Source organism: Rhipicephalus microplus, unplaced genomic scaffold (genome assembly GCF_043290135.1).
Source record: "Rhipicephalus microplus isolate Deutch F79 unplaced genomic scaffold, USDA_Rmic scaffold_108, whole genome shotgun sequence".
In the NCBI taxonomy this organism is placed as follows: Eukaryota; Metazoa; Arthropoda; class Arachnida; order Ixodida; family Ixodidae; genus Rhipicephalus; species Rhipicephalus microplus.
Genome location: NW_027464680.1, coordinates 675,115 through 694,151, shown reverse-complemented (window position 1 = coordinate 694,151; position 19,037 = coordinate 675,115). Strand labels below are relative to the sequence as shown.

The following is a 19,037-nucleotide window of genomic DNA, read 5'->3' as shown; positions in this document are numbered from 1 at the left end:
GGCATTTAGTACCGAAAAACGTAAAAAAACTGCATTTGCTATGGGTACCAGGTCACCGCGGATTATATTTGAACGAAATGGCGGACTCTTTAGCAGCAGTATCCCTGGGTGGGCCCACCATCCCAGTTTTGCCAGATACGGCTTACGTAACCGCGCTGAGGTTCCGAAATGCTTGCCTGCAATGGGGAAAAGGTAATTTGGATAAATTTAAAGATTTCGAGCATTTGAGCTATTGCTGGAATAAACAGTGGTGTGTATCTCGCCAGTTAGAGGTCACTTATACCAGATTGCGCTGTGCAGTTCCACAACTAAATTATTACCTTAATAAAGCTCAGCTCAAGGCGTCACCGCTATGCATTTGGTGCAACGAAATTGAAACAATTGAACATTTCTTTTTATTCTGTCATCGTTATTCTTATCAGAGAAAAAGATTTTTAGTAACCCCATTACAAAAGCTCGGAATACAAGTAAATTTACCAGTAATTTTATCACTTGGCGGAACTTCATTTGGTTACTGCCACAGGGATGTATGCTCCGCTGTGTTTGATTACATCAACGCAACTAAAAGATTACCATGCTAGTGAACCACTTCCTTTTCAGATCTTTAGTTTATGATTCGTAGTTATGTCTTTCAAAAACAAAAGATGGTTTGACCGCTTGCTCAGCACACATTTTTGTTTTTTGGTAGTATTATTTTAAGCTACTTTTTCAGATTGGCTTCATTTTCAGTTTAGTTTCATTTAAGTATCCTGCCGCCCGGTTCTTGGCCCATCCCCCTTTGTGGGTAAGCGCCATCCATCAAAGGGCATCAGCATCAGCATCAGCATTTTGGCTGACCATTTTTAGCTTCAAGTTTACGGGCACAAGTTCGCCCTGAATAAAGAGTTTATATAGTACCAGGTGCTATATTTATTCGTAACAATCTGGTGGACGTGCTGGGTATGATTCCAAGCCCACCACAGGCAAGGAGAAGCCCAGATCCCAGAAGATTGGAGCCAGCAGAATTGGCACCTGTGCACCAACGCACGAGTCGCCGACTACGTGGGGAGCAGCCCGAGTTTGGCCCCCTAATTGACTCATCAAGACCTGTCGAGACCTCAAGCACAAGCGTCACTACGATGGCCACCCAGTCGATGCCATCTCCATCTCACCTCATCGTGGATTCGCCACGTACACCAGAGGTCTTCCACGGTGAGACCTTTGAAGACGCCGAGGACTGGCTTGAAGGCTTCGAGCGCGTTGCACGTTTGAATGGTTGGGACGAAGCCCGAAAGCTTCGTTACGTTTACGTCGCCCTGCAAGATTCGGCACGTACGTGGTTTGAGAACCACGAAGCGTGCATGCTGTCATGGGACGACTTCCGACGAGAGCTAATCGCAACCTATCCGAACACGGACCGCAAAGAGAAGGCAGAGGCTGCTCTTCAGGCGAGGAACCAGCGGAATAACGAGAGCGTGGCCATGTACATAGAAGACATGTCACGGCTCTTCCGCCGAGCCGACCAAAACATGGCCGAGGAGAAGAAGTTGCGGCACCTAATGCGCGGAGTAAAGGAAGAAATTTTTGCAGGCCTGGTGCGTAATCCACCGCGAACTGTGGCGGAGTTCCGGTCCGAAGCAACGACCATGGAAAGGACGCTACAACAACGTGCGCGACTGTACAACAGAGACTTCAGCGTCTCTTCAGTCAGGGTGGAGTCAACAACCTTCCCCACCAACGTTGACGTCCTCCGGGAAATGGTGAGGGCTATTGTTAAGGAGGAGCTCCAGAAACTGCAACTTCCTCAAAGTCCTTCAGCGATGCCCTCAATCGCGGACGTTGTGCGTGAAGAAGTGCGGCAAGCAATTATTCAACCGCAGCCTCAGGTGCCACACTACACGCAACCGGAACCTCAGCCACAGCTGTCATACGCGCAAGTCGTACGGCAAGACATGAGACGCCCGAGCTTTGCACAAGCTCCCGTTATGCCACCGACCTTTCCTCGCAGTACTCCAGCGCCGATGCCAGAAGCAAGACCCCGCAAAAGTGATGTATGGCGCACGGCAGACCGGCGGCCCCTCTGCTACCACTGTGGGGAGGCAGGTCATCTTTATCGGACATGCCACTACCGTCGGGTCGGGCTACGTGGCTTCCCAGTGAATGCGCCCTGCCCTCGTAACGGTGAGCGCCCTTACGAAATCGAAGAATATTTGTCTTCGCGCTATGCCTATCCAAACACTCAGCGACATGAATCGCGGTCGATTGCACCAATGCGCAATAGGTCGCCGAGTCCACACCCATCATCTACTTTCCCGAGGCGTCGTTCACCAAGCCCGCGACGGGAAAACTAGAACCGGCGACCTGTGGAGGCAGGGCCGCTGATTTTCGAAAAACTGAAAACCCTCCATCGCTAACCGGATCAGACGACGACACTGACACAACGACGGACAAGCGCAGTAATGGTGACGTGACATCCGAGCTACAAGTCAGAATAGACGACGTAGAAACCATAGCGTTAATAGACACAGGTGCAGATTACTCAGTAATAAGTAGCATGCTCGCAAAGAAGCTGAAGAAAGTGCTCACTCATTGGACCGGACCGCAGATACGCACCGCCGGCGGGCACTTAGTCCGCCCCGTAGGATTGTGCACAGCGAGAGTGGGAATAACAGGCCATGTGTACGCCTGCAGTTTTATTGTTCTTCCTGAATGTTCCCGTGAGGCAATTCTGGGCATGGACTTTCTGCAAGCAAACAGTGCCATCATCGACTTGCAGAAATCCCAAGTTTCTTTCTCTACAGAGAACACTGTTGCCGTGTGTCATGCGGAGCAACCAATTGTTTCGTCTCTTCGTATTGTGGATGAAGGTGTGACAGTGCCGCCACGTAGCAGCGTGACAGTTTCTGTGAAAAGCGACATTTTTCGTGAATATGCCGGACTAGCTGATGGAAATGTCGAACTGCTGCTCACAAAGGGAATACGCGTGGCGAGAGGTCTAGTGAACCTGCGGAACGGATATACTGATGTGCTATTGACTAACTTTACCAACGAGGTACAGCATGTGGCGAAGGGAGCAGCCATAGCATCACTTCATGACTACGTACAAGTCTCAGATGTTTGCACCATAGAAAAAGTACCTACAACGCCCTCAACAGTGGAAAGTGTCCTCGAGAAAATAGATATTGACCGAGAGCTTTCATCTCTGCAGAAAGACCAGATTGTGGACTTGATCAAGGAATTCGCAGAGTGTTTTTCTTCTTCTTCGAAAGTCGGACGTACGCCTGTAGCAAAGCACCGCATTGTAATCGAAGGGCATGTTAGACCAGTATGTCAGCATCCATACCGAGTAGCTCCAAAAGAAAGGGAGGCGATAAAGAAGCAAGTACAGAAGATGCTCGACGACGATGTCATACAGCCCTCCAAAAGCCCATGGGCATCGCCGGTAGTATTGGTGAAGAAGAAGGTCAACACCATGCGGTTTTGTGTTGATTACAGAAAACTCAACCTCGTCACGAAGCGAGACGTGTACCCACTCCCACGAGTCGACAATACGTTGGATAAACTGCGCAATGCTCACTTTTTTTCATCGTTGGATCTAAAGAGCGGGTACTGGCAAATAGAAGTCGACGAACGAGATCGGGAAAAGACGGCGTTTGTGACACCCGACGGACTCTACGAGTTCAAAGTACTCCCATTTGGTTTGTGTTCTGCTCCCGCTACCTTCCAGAGGATGATGGACACTGTGCTCTCCGGCCTCAAATGGCAGTCATGTCTTGTCTATCTGGAGGACGTAGTAATTTTTTCCACTACGTTCGAGCAGCATGTACAGAGATTGAGAACGGTACTGGACGCTATTCGTATGGCTGCACTTACGATCAAACCCGAAAAGTGCCACTTCGGGTTCCGGGAGCTCCGGTTCCTCGGGCACATTGTCAGTTCTCACGGTGTCCGCCCAGATCCGGATAAGATCACTGCGGTTGAAAATTTCCCAAGGCCAATAGACAAGAAAGCTATGCGACGTTTCCTGGGGCTTTGTGCCTACTATAGGCGCTTTGTTGAAAATTTCTCCAAGATTGCGGAACCACTGACACGGCTTACGAAGGAAGGTGTGCCATTCATCTGGCACCAAGAGCAAGAAGACGCCTTCTCTGAGTTACGACGGCGTTTGCAGTCACCTCCCATACTTGCTCATTTTGACGAAGATGCCAAGACAGACATTCATACGGACGCCAGCAACGTTGGCCTCGGTGCTATTCTTGTTCAATGGCAGAACGGGGAAGAAAGAGTTATTGCTTATGCAAGCCGCACTCTGTCGAAAGCTGAGTATAATTATTCAGCTACGGAAAAGGAATGTCTCGCAGTGATATGGGCTATCAGTAAGTTCCGTCCATATTTATACGGTAGACCATTCCGAGCCATCAGTGACCATCATTCATTGTGCTGGCTTGCGAACCTCAAGGATCCTTCCGGAAGACTTGCTAGATGGAGCCTACGTCTACAAGAATATGACATCACCGTAGTCTACAAGTCTGGCCACAAGCACAATGACGCGGACTGCTTGTCACGAGCACCAATCCAGAACTCGTCTCCTGAGCATGAACAAGACTCCGCATTTCTTGGAGCTGTGAATGTGTCGGAGATGGCTCATGATCAACGAATGGACCCAGAATTACTTCTGCTCATTCAATACTTAGAGGGGCAGCAAGTCGAAGTACCGCGAGTTTTCATCCGTGGACTACGTTCCTACGTCCTCCGCAACAACGTTCTCTACAAGAGAAACTTTCAACACACCGGTGAAACGTTCCTACTGCTGATACCATCATCACTGCGAGCGGAAATTTTAGAAGCGTGTCATGATGACCCATCGGCAGGTCACTTGGGCATTAGTAGGACTTTGGCAAAAATCCGCCGCAGATATTACTGGCCAAAATTGATGGATTCAGTACAGCATTACGTAAGATCATGTCGAGAATGCCAAAGACGCAAAGTACCACCCCTAAAACCAGCAGGTCTTTTGAAACCGATAGAGCCACCGAAAGTCCCGTTTGAGCAGGTCGGAATGGATTTGCTAGGACCATTTCCTATGTCATCGTTTGGGAAGCGCTGGATAGTTGTAGCAACCGACTACATGACCCGGTATGCCGAGACATCATCTCTCACAAAAGGAACGGCAAATGAAGTGGCTCAGTTTTTTGTGACCCAGATAGTGCTGCGACATGGCGCACCTAGAGTTCTTATAACTGACAAAGGAACTGCGTTCACTGCCAGGCTAGTACAGTCTGTCATGAAACTAACGCACACCGACCACAGAAGAACTACCGCATACCATCCGCAAACTAACGGGTTAACTGAAAGGCTGAACAGGACGTTTGCTGACATGATCACGATGTATGTGGACGTCGAGCATCGGACTTGGGACACCATATTACCGTATGCTACATTTGCATACAATACCGCAGTACAAGAGACAACCCACTTCACGCCATTTCAACTTGTTTATGGTCGGACAGTAATAACGACATTAGACGCGATGCTGCCTATCAACAGCACGAATGAAGAGGACCCTGACATAAGCGAATATGTAGAAAGGGCAGAAGAGGCGCGACAACTAGCACGGAACCGCATCATTCAACAGCAGAACGTCGACGCGCACCGTTACAATCTAAGACGAAGGGATGTTCAGTACTCCCCTGGAGACCAAGTGTGGGTCTGGACGCCTGTACGTGCACGTGGCCTATCAGAAAAGCTTATGCGGCGCTATTTTGGCCCTTACAGGGTTCTTCGTCAGCTAGGCCCATTAAACTACGAAGTGATCCCTGAAGGTCAAGTATGCACAACACGACGCAGGAATCTCCCGGAAGTTGTACATGTAGTACGTATGAAACCGTACTACGACAGGAACTGAACAACGTCGTCTAACACAAGGAGAGGTCCTATTGTTTAGAAACTGTCAGCCGGCTCTACGCATCGGGGCGATGCGTGCTAGGAGGGGGACTAATGCCACAGCTCGACCATCGCAGAAGACGCGTACCACAATTCGCGTTCGTAAAAGCCGTCAAGCAAGTAGCAAGAAAGCCGCGCCATGGAACGCCGTCCTGCACGCGCCACGATGCTACGCCATGGGACTGGCACGAGACTCGAGAGGCAGAAGAGGAGACCGACGAAGTTAGAGTCAGGGGCGCAGACATTTTTGGCTGACCATTTTTAGCTTCAAGTTTACGGGCACAAGTTCGCCCTGAATAAAGAGTTTATATAGTACCAGGTGCTATATTTATTCGTAACACATACACACACACACACACATACATACATACATACATACATACATACATACATACATACATACATACATACATACATACATACATACATACATACGTACGTACGTACGTACATACATACATACATACATACATACATACATACATACATACATACATACATACATACATACGTACATACAGGCATTCATGCATGCATGCATGCATACGTACGTACATACATACATACATACATACATACATACATACATACATACATACATACATACATACATACATACATACATACATACATACATACATACAGAAACCCCGAAGTCGGAAAACGCGAGGCGTAAACAAGCGGTGTCACAACACGAGAACGACACGCCGACCACAAACGAAAACTGTCGCGTTCGCCCATTCTCCGAAATTGCCAGCCCACACGTATATACAGCCAGGTGCAAGCTAGTTCTCTGCGAAGACTCCAAACAACACAGACCGCGTACTCGTGAGAGCCAAGGAGCACAGAGCTAAAGCTGCATTTCCTGCTCGTCACGTACACATATATATATACTCTCCCCGAAACTGCCATTTGCATGAGTAAAGCCCTTCTTCCGTTCTTGAAGTTTCGTTTTATTTCTCCATCCTCCTCCTCTCCTCGCCTGCAAACATGCAGCGCTCCCTAGCGAGCGTGTTCCCAAGCACGGAAGTGTTATGGCTGCAGCGATCTCGCGCGCTAGCGTTGGTGATACGTCTGCAGTCATCGGTGTGTGTGTACTATATGTGTGCGATATAAGCTTTCCATACGACGACACTCGCATAGGAGCTGGGTTGCATGCACGCACTCCTGAAGATTAGCATTTTCCTTCGGAGTACCAGGCTTCACTATTCTCGCGTGTTTACTTTACAAAACAAAACAAAATAAAAATATTCGAGAGACGTTTCTGGTTGCGGTTTCCACGTCCCGAGTCATCCGCATGCGTCAAGAGGTGTATTAAAGCGAGACGAAAAAAGCGCGTGCGCCAGAAAACAAAAAGCAGACGAAAGAGTGAAAGCAGACGGATAACATTCAGAAAGGAAAGCAGACGAACGCTAAATGTAAAAGCAGACGAAAAGCAGACGAAAAGCATGCGTATCCGTAATCTTGTAAGCAAACAGATGAGGACTCAAGAGAGAAAAATAGCAGACGAAACGCAACGTAAACACAGGATATGCCTTCATGAGGCGGGCATAGTCAGAGTAGGAACGAACGAAAGAAAAAAAAAACAGAAGAACGGAAGCAGGCGAGAAGCAAATAATAATAACAAGATCAATGCGCCGGAACCAGACCAGCCAACCAATGCAGCTTCCGAAATCGTAAAGGAACGGCTTTACGAGTTTTCCGTATATTAATAGTATCTTTCTCGGCCACTATATAGCCGAATTATTTAAAGTACAGCACAGTTACGTTCGTGTTCCGGTCTTGTCTCCACTTCTGTACATACCAAATAAGGTGCATAAAAAAAATGAATATTTTACGTTCGCGTTTTGTGCATAAAACTCGTCCGCCACGAATACGTAAGCTCTCGGAAATTGCGCCATAAGAAGAATGAGAAAGAGGAGACACTCTTTTTTACGACCAATCTCATAGCTTCGTATGTAAATATACTTCTCTGCGAGTATGTTCTCTCACTCGCTTCTGTTATTCGCATGTTTGTACTATGTATAAGCAGTCTGGCTGACTAGAATTCTCCCTCCCCCATTTTTTTTAGTAAAAATTATTTTCTTGCACTTTTTCCAAGCTGGCACCGCGCGGCTTGCATGTGTACCAACTCCAGCCACACCCGCCGAGCTTTAAAACAAACGACCCAATAATAATAAAAAAAAGCTGGGCAAAAAACACACGCGCTGTTTCACACCACAAGCCAGCCGCAGCTGCACCCTCTCGTTGCGAAACAAAAAAGCCAAAAAAAAAAATGGGGCGGGGGGGGGGGGGGGGTACGTAATTTATGGCAGAACGTGCTTCCTCTATGACGTATGCACAACACTATACCCTTTCCTTTCCCTTCCTTCCAGTTGCGTGCTCGCAAGCGCGCGCTTTGACCATCAACGTCTACAGATATTTCTTCTAACTTCTTTCTGGGTGTTATTAAGCAACTTTTATCGTTTCGTTGCAACACTTGTAGAGCCTCGAGCACGCAATGAACGCAAACACAACAGTGAAGTTGAAAGCGTCGTGGGCATACGTCTTTATGATTGTGCATTATGATGCGCATACATTACGCGTGTCGCAATCCCCGGAGAAAAGGGGAAGGCCGCTTTAATTCGCCTTTATAGGAACGGCGAGAGGCTTGCGGGCATTCGCGGACACGCGAACTTTGTGTTTCCGCTGTCTGTGCCTCACGCCGAAAAATAATAATAGTAAAATAAATGACACAATTAAAAAACTACAAGAAAACTTCATATGAGACAACTCGAAGGCGAAAGCCTTAGTATGTTTTTTTTTATTTCAACGTGGAAAGAAATATATGGGAAGATAGGCTGCGTTTGTGCCAGCTATCCCAACATCGTGGTACAAGATACACACAAAGATACGAATAAGTAAGAAGAAAAAAAAAGAAGGAAAACAACCAGACGCACTATACGTACAGGGGTCGTCGAAATTTCCCAGGCCACTATTTCACGTACCTTTGGGTGCGCGTGGCCTGGGAGCTTTTGACCAGGAGTGCGCATATATACACTATAGGGTTTGTAACGCATCTAACATTCGACGTATTGATCCTCCTCCGAAAGCATTTCGGCACCTGTTAAGATGTACCTTCGGGCTAGTTGATTCCGTGTTCGCGGTGAAACAGCGCCGGCAAAAAAAAAACAAAAACAAAAAACAAGACGAGCGACAGGACCCGTACACAAGGTACTTCGACACCTGATGCGGTTTTTTTTTCACGGCCTCCGGAATCGGAGGTGTTGCAAGCTTTCTGCACGTTGCCTGGCCTTCGCACAGTCTCCGTGATCAACCGATGTTTGACAGAGCGACGGTGTCCTGCGATGACGTCACACATTTTGGCAATTTGCGACGTCATAGAGTTTCATAAAATAATACCTAGCGCGGAATCTGGCGCTGCGATCGTGTACCATATGGAAATTATGGGAAGTACAGGCTTCAGATTTAATTGCGTATAGATAGCCAACTTTGCACGGATCCTTTTCTACAGTTTCAGTTTTGTTTTTCCGCAGCGTGGGTAGTCATGTGCGGCGCAAAACACTGAAGCAGCGCCTTTGTTGTTCAAAGAGGCTGAAGACCACTATAGGTTCAAGATTCGCTGCGGCTTCAGAGCTTTACGAGTCGTATTTGTCAGTTTAAGCGAAGCGTCGTTTATTCACCGCTGCAGATAGTTGTAGCGTCTTCTGCCGGTGCAGAATATTAGATCAAGTTCACGCTTTTTCGCAAGTGCCTTTTTGCCAAAACTCGTTTTAATTGGCTTTAATATGACGGCGAAGATAAGTAGACGCACCATCACGCTCCTCTGACTCGACTGCACAACAAAACGCGAGGTGCCTTTGTGGCAGATCACCTACAGACGCACCTGGCATTGCAGCAGACGAAACGTTAAGTGTTTCTCACTTAATAATTAACTGTAATGTTACTTTCAAAAACAGATAATGCGTACTTTCGAAGGCAAAACAAGCAAGTTTGTTTTCAAGTGTTGTAGAAAATAATTCATTACTTTCTGATGCTAAATCTGGAACGCAATGGCAGAGCAATGCATACCCTGGTGGTTAAGTTTGTCAAAGTTTCACTTATACCTCATGGTCATGGGAACTTTCTGCAATAAGATTTCCGTACAAAAGAATGAAGCAATTTTGAATTAAATATATTTTCACAACACTTTGTTTTGCATTCGGCAAACAGGCGTCGCGAATCTCAAGAACGTAATCCATCCGAAGTACATCCGAAGCCTGTACTTCCCATAATTTCCATGGGGGTACAAGCGCCTCCGAAGGAGCCTGCGTAAACACTAGCGCCAGATTCCCCTCTGTAGGTACTACTGTATAAAAATCTATGTGCGTTCGCCCCGCCTAAGGTGAATTGTCACGTTTGGCGAAGCATCGGAGGCTTTCGACCAAATAGTGAGGAACACTAAAAGGTCGAGTTAAACACGTAACGACTTGAACTATTCTTCCACTGGTCCAGCTGACTTAATCGATAAGACCAATTATTTATACGGTGTCAGCTGCAGTACAGCAACAACAGTTTGTTGGGGGGAAAGTAAACGAAGTTGTATTCCGACATTAATGAATAGCTGATTTGACATTCACCATACGTCCGGTTTCGAATGTTCTACAGAGGGTCGCGAATTGCGACATCCAACTCTGATGTACCCCGCCCTCCCATTTCTAAGGAAATAACAGCGACAACGACGACGCCAGCAGTCATGACTACATCATCCAGACGGTCTACAGCTGTTATGGTCCTTGACCACCAGCCCTATAAGGTCGCGAGATCGAATCCCGCCTGCGGTGGCCCCATTTAGGTGGACGTGAAATGTCAGAAGATCATGTATTTACTTTCATACAGTGTATTAAAAGAAGGCCAGGTGGTTGAAATTTCGGGAGCCCTCCACTATATGCTGCTCCCGAGAGCTCATGATCACATCGTGCGTTGGTACTACACTCCGACAATTATATTATAGAAACAGTTGAGACTACGGCGGAGGAAAGAAGGAAGTGGGCACAAACTTAACTCTTTTTAGTTCATAATATATATACCTTGCCCCTATTCGTACAGACTCCATCTGATATGTGATCACGATATACGAACAATGCCCATACAGACTGTGTTCGTTCATGCATTATAAGGCCTATAGTGTATATATGTACACACAGTGCCTATGATTGTTTTTGTCTTGTTTTATACCCAATTTCTCGTATTTTTGTGTTTATATTGTACATAACTGCCATGGTATTGGCATAGCCGGCTCTAACGCAGGCTACCTTCCCATATTTTGCCGAATATAAATTAAAAAAAAACTTTGCTGGGGAAGATACGTCGCAAGGAGGTGCCTCTGGCTATGGACGCCGGCCTGTATGCAGAAAACAAAATCATACTGTAAAACATTTCGCATTATCAACTTTCAGCCAATCTGGATGCCAGAGAGAAAGCATACCATTAATGAAGGTGGCTGGTCAATGGCGAAAAATCACGAACCCTAAGTTTTGTGAATTTAACCACCATGTATTGGCCCAGACGTACGAAATTGTCCCCTGAAAGCTGCCCTCTGCCGTTTGGGTAGGGTTTCGGTTGAGTCCGGGATAATCGGCATTGACAGAAACAAAGCCACCGAGATGAAAAGATGTTTCGCAATACTCCCACTGGGTAAAAGGTGCAAGGGCATCGTGAAAAGGGCGCCTCATCAGTCTATAAATTCTTTCAATCACTCTCTGGATTCTGTCTTTTAAGGTGTCAACGACGACGCTAATTGAAATACACCGTACATGTGTATTCTTAGGCTGTAACCCACTACAGTCACGTACAATACTGGTAAAAGGTTCCCAGGCCACTATCCCATGTATTCCTATGGCAGCGTGGCATAGGACCTTCTGACCCTGCCCTGTACATCGTCAGAGGGGTGCAAAAGGGGCACCTGCTCCCCTCAAGCAACGCCAGAACTTTCCCTCCAGCCAACACAATGCTTCCCCACATCGAACCACATTCCCTTGATGAAATCGGACGCACATAACTGCGCACCCGATGCCGCCAAGTGTGCGAGATTCCATATGTGCGGTCCAATCCTCTTTTAAATTCGAAGCATTTCTTGGAAACTTCGGCGACTTTGACCCCCTTAACTTGGCGTGAACCGAAATTAGCATGGGAGGGTAAGATGGTTTGACGAATATGGCACGCTGGTCAAGACATGAATTGTCACAGTCCCGTCGCGTACGTCGTGAAACAATTCCCGCCAGACAGTGGCACATACCCACGGGCGGGTATGTGCCACTGGTTTGCGGGTATGTGCCACATGTGACTGACACTTAGCATCTACTCACGAACGACACGAACACACGTGGACAATTTTAACGCGCGAGCGTTAAGAAATACCCGACATCGGTGGCGTCGACCCGGCGAATGCAAAGAATAAATGTCAGGGTCCCAGCTGGAATCGAACCCGAGCATTCTACGTTGCTTGATTGATTGATATGTGGGGCTTAACGTCCCAAAACCACGATATGATTATGAGAGACGCCGTAGTGGAGGGCTCCGCAAATTTCGACCACCTGGGGTTCTTTGACGTGCACCCAAATCTGAGCACACGGGCCTACGACATTTCCGCCCCCATCGGAAATGCAGCCGCCGCAGCCGGGATTCGATCCCGCGACCTGCGGGTCCGCGGCCGAGTACCTTAGCCACTAGACCATCACGGCGGGGCAGCATTCTGCGCTGCAATGAAGCATATTACCACAGAGCTAAGCCAGGTCTACGAACTACTTTCCAAATATATATATACGCTAGTCTTCGTGAAGCGTCAATAGTGGTTGCAGTGCTGCCTACTCAACTTTATAAACATTACATATGTACTGATTTATACAGCCATCACGTCGGGTTAACATCAGTTGTGGTTAGTTGATATGCGCTGAAGTTGATTTATGTAGCAGTGTCCAGGCCAGCATCTTCGGGGGCATCGGCGCTTCATATCAGCTTCGGGTGTTGCTAATACGCATTTTCCAGTTGGCATCGTTGCGCAAGTGCGAAACACTGGTTATATAAACATCTGCAACCCTTCAAAATATGTCTGTGCGTGCAATATTTGTACATACATTTAGCGTCATTTCACGACGTGTCGCCCAATAAAAAAAAATTCCAACACGATTACCTTCCCTCCGCATGCTTTGCATAACCTCGGTTCCCAAGTACGTGGGATCTGCCAAATTTTTTTTATTATTTCAGACAGAAACTATATTTTCACAAGTTAAATATAAAACTCTGATGCGGTCATCTGCAGCTAATCTTTACGCTGCGATTTGCGCCTTTTTCGAGCTTTATTATATTTTTAAAACGTCGGTAAGTTTGCCGTGTTCCTTGCGCCTTTCATAAGGCCATGAAGAGTGAGGAGCACAGTGACGCTCGTCGGAGCGCGTACGTGTAAGCAATTGAAATGCAAAAGCATCGCTTTTGGACATGTCATCAACAGCACTGCCGGATCTCATCCACACCATAGAGAAAAAAAGGTTAAGAGTGGACACTCCCGTAGACCTCAGCGGCCCAATCGATTCTAGCGCACCTGGTGGTTGGTGAGAGCAAGTGGCGTGCGCTTCCTATTTGGGTTTCATTGGCGCAAATTTCGAATTACTTTGCGTAACCGACGTTTGGCTATGACGAAAGTTCATGATTTCAGGCCACTTTTCATCGCCCAAATGGATAGTTTTTGTAGGTCGTTTTGATTTAGCGATTCGCACGAACCACTGTTCAGTGGTTCGTGCGAATTGGTCGTGACGTAATTTTAATTTCGATTAAGTTATAATAAAAAGAGGTGCAGGTAATGATAATTCACTACGGTTTTATTCATCGCGCTTGTGTTTTTCTTTTGGAACAAGTGATCGATGTATATATCAGTCAAAGAGACAGAGTATCCGCAATGTTTTATTCAAAGGCAAGGTAGAGTCTGAGAATATAAAAAGCACAATATGACAAAGGTATGACTGGCGGAACATGGGAGAGGCCTTTGTCCTGCAGTGGACGTAGTCAGGCTGATGATGATGATGATGACAAAGGTAGACAACAAGTGCATCTCGCCTTACAAATAAATTGTAACAAATATTGTAACAAATACAGAGAGAACACGGACAACGCACACATCGCTAGAGTTGGTAGAAGCTGAGAAGCTGGTGAAGTATGACACACTGGGCCAGTGGTTAAGTAAGGATCTATTGCAAAAACACAGCGCACAATGCTGATGAAGAAGGCACAAGTGACATATACACAGCAATGAAGGCGCGAATCACGCCTGGGGTTAACCGAAATAATGCATAGAAAAAAAGAGCGCACAGAAACCACACGACACAATATAGCAGAAAGGCAAAGGTGCAGTGTGCTGGCTGTGCTTAAGAACAGCTAGCCCAAAATTAAAAAAAGCAGACTTGGTGCCTGCTTGTCCTCAGAAAGGTAGGGCTTTGCTGCTTGCTCACTGCGTGAAAGACAAACTTTATGCTACAACACTGGCAGGTTTTGTGGCTTTTGTTATGCGTCGCCTTCATCAAAAACTTAAGATCCCAAGTGATTTGCGTCTGGGTGTTGCCGTGACGCTTGCGAGCTAAAATAGATTGTAGTCATCACTTATCCAGAATTGTGGACCTTAATTGGTGCTACGAAAGCGGTATTACAGGGCTAATAAATAGCAGAAGGAAACCACTTTGGCTCATTATTTTTCACAAAGGCTCTACATCGTACGTTATCACTCACAAGCTATATAAAAATAAAATGGCAGCGTCCGACGCCCCATCAAACGCTACAAGTTTGGGTATTCTTTTGAAAATTTTGATGGGCGAGATGAGGAGGTTGATGAGGAGCTAAAATACGAAAAGCGTGATAACGTGAACCGTGCCCACTTCATACTGTGTTCCTTACCCGCTCGAAGACATTTCAACAAGCGGTTTTGTTATCGATATATTACTTGAGCTGGAGAGATAAAGCACACACAGCGACCAAGCGACCCACAGTAAAGTGTACAGTTCGCCCGCATTTGCTACGAAAATACAGACAGGATACCCAACATTCTTTTTAAGGTTATGCAAATCACTTCGAGCGAATACACAGTGTCCCTACTCCTCATAGCGGGTGACCAAAACAATGTATGCAACGAAGGAGTGGTTAGTCCAGTTGAAGTGAATATGAGCATATAAGACCATAACGAAGTCTGCTGTAATGAAGTAATAACATAACAAAGCTATTGCAGGATTCGGCTCAACTCGAATACTTTAGTGTAAACCCGCCGCTAATTGCTAACCTTTGAATTTGTCAAGCTGTATGCCTGAAATTGAAGACTGGAACCTAACCCTATCTAAGTTTCGGTTCACAAAACGCACATGTCAACATAAACGAACCCGGCCAAACATTTTCAGAAACTTCGCGCGACACCCAGCAGAGCAGAAATGAAAATCGCCAACACTTGACAGATGGTGATACAAAACGTCGCACACTTTCAGGTGATGTGCAGTGGTCTCAATTATGGCAAGAAAGTGAGATTCAAGTTGTTGTACGTATACAAAAGCTGCTTCTGATGGCACAGTGAGATTCCCAAAAAGTTCGCTGGGGACATGGTATGCTTTGAGCATTGTGAAATACTGGTGGGTATTCTTAAGCGTCTCACTGTCGTCTTTCAGTAACTGTGGGCAACTGCACCCATCACATGCATTCCGAAGGAAGTGTTTGATGAGAAAACCAGCTACATAATATGCAGCGAAGTCATCGATAATATGGGAGTGAATGTTGGTCGCAAGTTCAGAGAGATCGTCTAGAGCGGGAAAGTCGTCAGGCTGTGGCTGTGCACACTCCTCATTATCCACAAGAGACGCACTGGTGAGGAAGAATGGCGAGAGCTGCTCCTGGAGGAGGCCACATTCATCATCCTCGACATTTCCATATTCTGACAGCTTTAAGAGTTTTCTTATGCAGATGTGCTTCAGGCCACAAATAAATTGTGCTACATTGGGGTTCGTGTTGCAACCCTGTTTTTGCCTAATGTGGCCAAATATGTTCTCCAGAGGATCCTGTTGAAGCCTGCGTGTTAACAGGTATTCAAAATTGTAACTTTTGGAGAGGTCGTCCCATAGTTGACAAATAGCCTAAATTGTAATTTGCCAACCTACGATGGTTTGTGGTTGACGTCTGCCAACAAACTGCCATGATGCAATCCAGGGAAGCTGGCTTCGGAGGAAGTCAATCAGCTCTGAATCATTTTTCATGATTGCATGCCGCAGCTTTTGCGAAGTTCTTTTTTACTCGAGCTGTTCAAGGCATTGAAAATCCTGTCCATACGATCACAAAATTGAGCTGTAGTGATGGCCGACGCAGGCAGCACCTTCGCATACACCATTGCCGTGATAGCAATCGAAACTTATGCACTGAGGACCTGAGTTGCTCTGCTGACCTTCATATTAGAAAAAGGTTTCTGATGAACGTGCCGTTCAGTCAACTTTGGAGCCAATCGCAACCGCAACTCATGCGAGGATTGGTAAAGGCTTACAATGTGCGACCAGTTAACGATGTCATCCCCAATGTATAACTGGTGTGCTTGGACATTATTGCGCGTTGTTTTAATTAAATGCGGAACATCAAAAATGTAATACACCCGCTCACCATTAACTTCAAAAAAAGGCTTTGCTACAGTCACTCTTAGTTGGTAAGCGAGACTTACATTTGAACTGCCCTGGTCACAAATGACTGCTTTCACTGCAATATTAATGCTCCTAAGCTCCAAAATGAGTGACAGACACCAGCAAGTTATGCATAACAGATGATGGTGTTGATGTGTGCCCTATAGTAAAAGCAACCGGTTGAAACCACTTTCTCGAAACACCAACAAGAAGAAAAACCAGTGCTCGATCAGCGATGGTTGAAGTGCGATGAGTGCCATCATCTGTAAAACCCTGGACAACGTCTCTTGCAGCATCATAGTACAAATTCTTTTTGAGTGCTATTTCGTCGAAAACTAAAGCGCACACTCGGTCCCGTTCATTCCAAGCTTGAGTATTTGTTGCAATGGAAGAAAGGATTCCTGGAATTATGCCTGGAGTCATCTTTACATTAGTTAGCCACCTCCTTAATGAACGCCGGGAGGGCAAAGAAAAATATGGAGCCAGAAATCGGTATGCTCGCGGACCTCGGAAGTTTAAGTGAAGAGCGAATTTCTTGAACCACACGGGAAACCGCTTGCCCTTGCGTTTGGGCCTCAAGCGAACATGTGCAGAAAGAAGTTTAAAAACCTTCTCGGTGACGTGCGGTCGGATAACTCCAAGGGCCTTTGAAGTCGATGACGGTGCTTGGTGAGGCTGTCTCCGCAGTCTTTTGATAGTTTTCCGCTGTGCTGCTACTTTGGCTTGCAGATGTTTAATGGTTTGCTTGTACTTCATTGATGGAGACATTGTCGCTGGCACACAGGAACGCACTGCAATAAACAAAAAAATGGATGTAAAAGCGAAGAACAACTAATCCCAAACGAGCACTTTCCTCGCTCTTTCAGACCCAAGGTGCACAACTTTCTGTGGTGCAAAGTTTTCGATTCCACTACCTAAAAACAAACCATTCACAATGTTGACAATGCACAAAAAAAAAAAATGAAAATCACTGAGAGCCCACCCTTACATTTTGTAAGTGCACACGTAGTGTCCTTTTGAGGATAGTTTCCTCAGAATGTCCTAAACATAAAATAGCACATTAAAAACAGCTGCAATAAAAGCATAGTCACCATTTTCTCTAGGGCACTCAGGCGCGGAGCTGTTGGCGGAGACGTCTTCTGGAGGGTCTTGTGAAGCTTGTTCAGTGCCTCGGACAGTGCTGTAGGAACAATCTTGCGAGCGGCCTGCGTAAGTCTCTATATCAACCCACTCTGGTGTTGAAGTGAACATACAACTTACCGGTCACACAAGTTCCTTTTGTGACAGCTGAACGACTGGTTAAGGTTTTCTCCGGCAGGACGAAGTCAGCAGAAATTCTTTAACCAGCTACAAGGCAGCTGCCACCTGCAGAAGTTTGGTCAACAGTCAATTTGGGTAAAAAAAAAGAAATCGCGACTTTGAACGCACCCTGCTCATCGGGGCACCTCAATGTGTGGGAGCCACTTTTTGAAGCCTCTACCGCAGGTCCTGAAGAAATGAAATTACGACAATGTGTCAGTAAGAGGCTTAAAATAACACAAACTGAAGCTCATCCGCACCTTGCAGTGCAGCTTCTGCAGTCATGTCACAGTCACTATTTGAAGCGACGCTCAGAAGACCTGCATATATGTGCAGTTGGTACAAGTTACAAAGCTTGTAGCATGGGGAAACTTAAACAGCTCTTTCAAATGCATAAATTGGCCGAACGTGGAAGAAAAGAGAAGGCACCAACTAGGAAACAAGTAATTTGTGATTTTTGGAATTATCAACAGTGCCAGCTTTCACTGATGAAAGGTATATGTACATGTGCACTCAGGCTTGAAGATAACGTGAAATAGCCCTTTAAAGTCTTTCAAAACAAGTTGCGCAGGTCAAGAGCATCAAAAAACGACAGAAATGTAAAGCTGCTGTTAGGAAGGTAATAGCCCACAATTAACAAAATTTAAGACTTTCCAAGTGTTACTTCTATAGTGAGGTTTCTCCATCGGCTACAAAGATCTTCGCGGTTAACTGTCGCCACTGATTCAATACAAGTGGCTGCTATTGCACATATTTGAGTTTCAGTCAATCACTTACATGGTGCAGCTGGTTGCACACTGGGAACAACCATTCTTGTAAGTCTTGTGTGCCCAGGGTCCATGAAACTTTGAGCAGTAAAATGGTCGCTACAAACCCTGTACGTTGCATGATATAGGCTGGCCGGCTTACTCAGCATACTGCATCCACGCTTTCATCCTGCATTGGCAATGAACTATCAGCTGAAAGGGGAAGTGCTTGAATAGTAATTTTTTATTGTTACCCTCACTGAGCAAGTACGAACAGTAAGCCTAAAGACATGCAAATCATACAAAAGCTTTAACACAGCTGCCATCCCATGGCATGATATGCGGAAGAAACTCGTCCCAGGCTTCTTGTGGGTTCTGCCATTGTTGAAGCACCACGATA

General features: G+C 46.2%; 1 long non-coding RNA gene across 1 annotated transcript; it reads right to left on the bottom strand.

The window, feature by feature from the left end:
* Positions 1 to 14,000: 14,000 nt before the first annotated feature.
* LOC142790460 (uncharacterized) lies at positions 14,001 to 18,739 on the bottom strand. Its single transcript, XR_012889528.1, has 4 exons — positions 18,021 to 18,739; positions 17,853 to 17,957; positions 17,684 to 17,797; positions 14,001 to 17,383 (listed from the first exon to the last, which is right to left on the bottom strand). It is a non-coding gene; the product is annotated as an uncharacterized LOC142790460 (long non-coding RNA).
* Between the last annotated feature and the right edge of the window lie 298 nt (positions 18,740 to 19,037).